The sequence below is a fragment of the Salvelinus sp. IW2-2015 genome, linkage group LG1 (assembly GCF_002910315.2).
Source record: "Salvelinus sp. IW2-2015 linkage group LG1, ASM291031v2, whole genome shotgun sequence".
NCBI lineage: Eukaryota > Metazoa > Chordata > Actinopteri > Salmoniformes > Salmonidae > Salvelinus > Salvelinus sp. IW2-2015.
In genome coordinates, this window is record NC_036838.1 from 23,001,483 (window position 1) to 23,007,333 (window position 5,851).

General features: G+C 40.7%; 1 long non-coding RNA gene across 1 annotated transcript in view; it reads right to left on the reverse strand.

Moving 5' to 3' along the window:
- LOC139027593 (uncharacterized) overlaps positions 1–5,472 on the reverse strand; it is a 7,057-nt gene extending 1,585 nt beyond the window's left edge. Inside the window, exon 1 of the long non-coding RNA XR_011479715.1 lies at positions 3,303–5,472. This is a non-coding gene — a long non-coding RNA (uncharacterized lncRNA). The remainder of the gene's footprint in view (positions 1–3,302) is intronic.
- Positions 5,473–5,851: the final 379 nt, after the last annotated feature.

Below are 5,851 nucleotides of genomic sequence, written 5' to 3' on the forward strand. Positions count from 1 at the left end.
TGCCACTAAAGTGTTTTACCCGCAAGGTGGGGGGCAAAAGGATAGGACTGGCCTTGAATCAATTACCCTACCAAGGTAGGTCCCCCAGTTACCCAAATGTGCACCCTACCTCCTCTCCTACTCCCCCCATCTAATGATTATCAAGTGGCAGTAGGTACAGACCAGACCACAGGCTGTGTGGTTGGCGGCTGCAGTATAAAAATATATATATATACAACAGTGCCAGTCAGAAGTTGACACACCTACTCATTCAAGGGTTTTTCTTTATTTTACTATTTTTCACGTTGTAAATAATAGTGAAGACATCAAAACAATGAAATAACACATAATGGAATCATGTAGTAACCAAAAAGGTGTTAAACAAATCAAAATATATTTAAGATTCTATATCATGTTTCAGGGAAGACCCAGTTGCAGACAGTGTCGAAGTAACAAAAAGTGTATTACTATACAGGGCAGTCAAAAAACAGGTCAAGGGCAGGCAGAGGTCAGTAATCCAGATAGGCGTGCCAAAAGGTCCAGAACGACAGGCATCTCAGGGTCAGAGCAGGCAGGGGTCAAAAATCCAAGTGCTTGCGTGGCAGTACAGAACGGGCAGGGAAGATCAGGGTAGGCAAGAATGGTCAAAACTAGAAAACAGAAACTAGAACAGACAGGAGCAAGTGGAAAATGGTGGTAGGTTGCACGAAACAAAACAAACTGGCAACAGACAACACAGAAATAAATACACTGGGAATAATGGGGAAGATTTGCGACACCTTGAGGGGGGTGGAGACAAGCACAAAGACAGGTGAAACAGATCAGGGTGTGACACTTCTCCTTGATGACAGCTTTGCACCCTCTTGGCATTCTCTCAACCAGCTTCATGAGGTAGTCATCTGGAATGCATTTCAATTAAACAGGTGTGCCTTGTTAAAAGTTAATAATGGAATTTCTTTCCTTCTTAACTTCTCTGGATATGTGGGACGCTAACGTCCCACTTGGCCAAAAGCCAGTAAAAATGCAGAGCGCCAAATTCAAATAAATTACTATAAAAAATCGAACTTTCATGAAATCACACATGAAAGACACCAAATTAAAGCTACACTTGTTGTGAATCCAGCCAACATGTCTGATTTCAAAAAGGATTTACGGCGAAAGCACACCAAACAATTATGTTAGGTCAGTACATAGCCACAGAAAAACACTGCCATTTTCCAGCCAAAGAGAGGAGTAACAAAAAACAGAAATAGAGATAAAATTAATCCCTAACCTTTGATGATCTTCATCAGATGACACTCATAGGACTTCATGTCCACACAATACATGTATGTTTTGTTCGGTAAAGTTCATATTTATATCCCAAAAATCTGAGTTAGGCGATACGCTACTGTCTCACTTGGCCAAAAGCCAGAGAAAATGCAGAGCGCCATATTCAAATAAATTACTATAAAAATCTAACTTTCATTAAATCACACATGAAAGATACCAAATTAAAGCTACACTAGTTGTGAATCCAGCCAACATGTCAGAATTCAAATAGGCTTTTCTGCGAAACCAAACGATGCTATTTGCTGAGGATAGCAACAGAGTAAACAAAGAGAGAGGCATATTTCAACCCTGCAGGCGCGACACAAAAACGCAGAAATAAAAAATATAATTCATGCCTTACCTTTGACGAGCTTCTGTTGTTGGCACTCCATTATGTCCTCATAAACATCACAAATGGTCCTTTTGTTCGATTAATTCCGTCGATATATATCCAAAAATGTCCATTTATTTGGCGCGTTTGATCCAGAAAAACACCGGTTCCAAATTGCGAAACGTGACTACAAAATATCTCAAAAGTTACCTGTAAACTTTGCTAAAACATTTCAAACTACTTTTGTAATACAACTTTAGGTATTTTTTAACGTAAATAATCGATAAAATTGAAGATGGATGATCTGTGTTCCATACGGATTAAAACAAACTGTAGCTAGCCTTCCTGTCATGCGCCTCTAACAAACAAGACACTTCCAGTGACCTAGTTCAAGATGGCCGTTACTTCTTCATTATCACAAAGGAAAAAACCTCAACCAATTTCTAAAGACTGGTGACATCCAGTGGAAGCGTAGGAACTGCCACAGAAGGTCAATTAGAAATCTTGATTTCCCAAGTGAGAAATCCATTGAAAAGAGAGTGACCTCAAAAAGAAAAAAAATCTGAATGGTTTGTCCTCGGGGTTTCGCCTGCTAAATAAGTTCTGTTATACTCAGACATGATTCAAACAGTTTTAGAAACTTCAGAGTGTTTTCTATCCAAATCTACTAACAATATGCATATCTTATCTTCTGGGGATGAGTAGCTGGCAGTTGAATTTGGGTATGCTTTTCATCCAAACATGAAAATGCTGCCCCCTATCCTAGAGAAGTTAATGCGCTTGAGCCAATCAGTTAAGTTGTGATAAGGTAGCGGTGGTATACAGAAAATAGCCCTACTTGGTAAAAGACCAAGTTCCTATTATTGCAAGAACAGCTCAAATAAGCAAAGAGAAACAACAGTCCATCATTACTTTAAGACATTAGGGTCAGTCAATCCAGAACATTTCAAGAACTTTGAAAGTTTCTTCAAGTGCAGTCGCAAAAACCATCAAGCGCCAATGATGAAGCTGGCTCTCATGAGGACCGCCACAGGAAAGGGAGACACAGAGTTAACTCTGCTGCAGAGGATCAATTAATTAGAGTTAACTGCACTTCATATTGCAGCCCAAATAAATGCTTAGCATAGTTCAAGTAACAGAATCATTTCAACATCAACTGTTCGGAGACTGCGTGAATCAGGCCTTCATGGTTGAATTTCTGCAAAAAAACACTTCTAAAGGACACCAATAAGAAGAGGACACTTGCTTGGGCCAAGAAATACGAGCAATGGGCATTAGACCGGTGGAAATCTGTCCATTGGTCTGATGAGTCCAATTTGAGATTTTTAGTGTCTTTGTGAGACGCTGTCACGACTTCCGCCGAAGTCGGTCCCTCTCCTTGTTCGGGCGGCATTCGGCGGTCGACATCACTGGCCTTCTAGCCATCGCAGATCCACTTTTCATTTTCCATTTGTTTTGTCTTTGTCTTACACACCTGGTTTCAATCCCCCAATTACTTGTTCATTATTTAACCCTCTCTTCCGTGATTGTTTGTTTGTAATACGGTCCGTTATTGTGGGCTTGTTTTATTGTGTTTGTATTTGTGTAATTTTGGTTCATGTTTTGTCTACTGATACCTACCGCTCATATACATATATAATACTGGATTAAATAATGATGTAGTAATAACTGCTTACTGTACCTCTCTCCACTGATCTCCACAGTGACCTGCTCAAAGGGTTCCAGGACTCTGCACACCTCCTCCACCACCTCCCATTCCTCTTGGGTCAGAGCATCAACAGGTGCATTGACAATGGCCAGGGTAGAGATGATGGCATCCTTTGACTCAAGAAACCGCTTCAACATATAAAATGTTGAATTCCACCTTGTAGTGCAGTCTTGTTTAGGCCTCAGCTCAGGCATCCCCATCTGGCGTTGTGTAGACTTTAGTTTTTTAGCACCTACTGTGCTCCTGTGGAAGTATTCCACAGCTGCTTTCACTTTGTCCACTGTGGGATTCATCACCTTCAATGCATCTCTTACAATCAGGTTGATTGTGTGGGCAAGACATGGATGATGGGTCCATTTGAAAATGTTCATGGCTTTGGTTTTGTTAGCTGCATTGTCGCTAACACAACAGACCACTTTTCCATCTACTTGCCATTCTCTGGCCACTCTCAACAGTTCCTCTGCCAAGTTCTCTGAGGTGTGTCTGTCGCTGAACTCAAAGCTGTCCAAAAGACAGCTAGACATCGAAAAATCTTCAATGAAGGGACATGTAACCGACGTAAGAAGTGGTTACCCTTGATGTCCAGCAGTCAGTGGTAAGTCAAACTGCAGTAGCTTTTTGGACTCTTTCCCGCACTGAAGCCTGTGTGCTCTCATACAGTTGTGGAATAAGTGATTTTGAAAGGGTTTTTCTGCTTGGAATTGTGTACATTGGATTTAGACTATTGCTATAATTTCTAGAACCTCTGTTCTCCACAATCGAAAATGGCTGGAAATTGGTGGCAATCATTTTAGCCAATGCAATATAAATTTGACCTTGTTTTGCTAAAGACATAGACTTTGGCATAAACTGGTCCATAGAAGACTGTGTTGCAGTGGGTAGCGGAGTAGGCCTACTTGACTGAGTGGATACATCTCCACGTGAGGAGGTGCTGGCTCCACCACTACCACTAGCAGGCCCACTAGTTTCTCGACGTTCCGCTACAGCTAGCTTCACAGTTGGGTCCACAGTTCGCATATGCCYGTGTAGGTTGTGCGTAGAACCGGCTTTATATGAGATTTTATTTGGGCAAATTCTACACTGTGCTCTAACATTGTCTACATTACTAAAATGCATCCAAATGATAACTGTGCTTCTGACTCATTTTCCAGCTGTTGTTTTCACAGCTGTCCTTCCTCTCTCTCCTCGGCTGCTAAGTGTGTAACTGTGAATGAGTTGGCTCGGCCCTCCCTCATGCATCTTTGCTTCATTGGTTGACACTGCGTGTCTGATTAACAGTAACAACAGGTGAGGCTGTTACTCTGAGCTGACAGTCAGAACGAATGTGTGTGCGCTTTAGCATTTAGGCCTGTATTATTATATTTATTTTTTCGTTCTTTGATTAGTTAATTCTATTAATTTAAATCTTTTGATTATTCATATCTTAATTTTGTAATGTTTTTAAAAATAGATTAGGCTCTTCTGATATGCGAGCCGGCTCCCAATGTTCACCTACAAGAGCCGGCTCTTAGAGCCGAATATTTCTGGAGTGAATTTACATAACATGAGAATCTGTGTTTATGTGCTGGAACAACAAGCACATCATAAGAGAACAACTGTGTATGCCTGGTGTTAACTCTGCATCTGGATGAATGCATGTTAGGCCCACCTGTCTCAGTGGCAAATGTTCTGTCTGTCAGTGGCAAATCTCAATTAGAATAATATACTATTCYTACGATCTTGTCATGTCTTGAATTCTATTTCGCTTTGGTGATCTTGAACATGGAAAAATACACTCTACCAACTGCAATTGACATTACTGTGAGATTTATAAAACGGATTTTGTTCAATTAAATAGTACACATTTGACTTATTATTAACCGTTTTAGTTAAAAATTGATAGGACCYGTGCTGTCAAAAATGTGGGTATCCTGTGTTTTATATACATTTCCACACTATGAGGTTGAAATAATACTGTGAAATTGTGAAAATTATGATAATGCSCTTTTAGTGTAAGAGCTGTTTGAAAAGAAGGCTTGTTTTGGTGGGATGGAGTTTTGGCCAACTGTCCCGTATTAGCCGGGATGTCCCTTATATTGGGCTAAATTGGTTTGTCCCATACGGGATCTCCCTTGTCCCGTATATTCATCCAATCACAGTATAGCTTAAATTGCATTTAAATATGTATTTGCCACAATACTCTTTGCATGTTCTGATGGGACAGGAAGCCTTGCCAGAAAGACGGAGACAAAGGAATTACCAGTGACGTCACCGACGTGGGGCTTTTTGAATCGAGATTCCATAAAAACGCGCCATTTCGATAAAGATACGACTTACACAGCAGGTTAAGGAGAATTAACATAGTAGGTTAGGGGAATTAGGTTGAGGTTAGGAAAAGGGTCATCGCTGACCGGGACTGTCCGTCAATTTGTGGTGGACGGTACACACAAGCACACAAACTGCATACGCCGCTGCAAAGCTGAGAGTCTACTGCAGCCATAGGAAAGTCTCATCATTCTTATAGATCTTTTTTTTATTTTTTA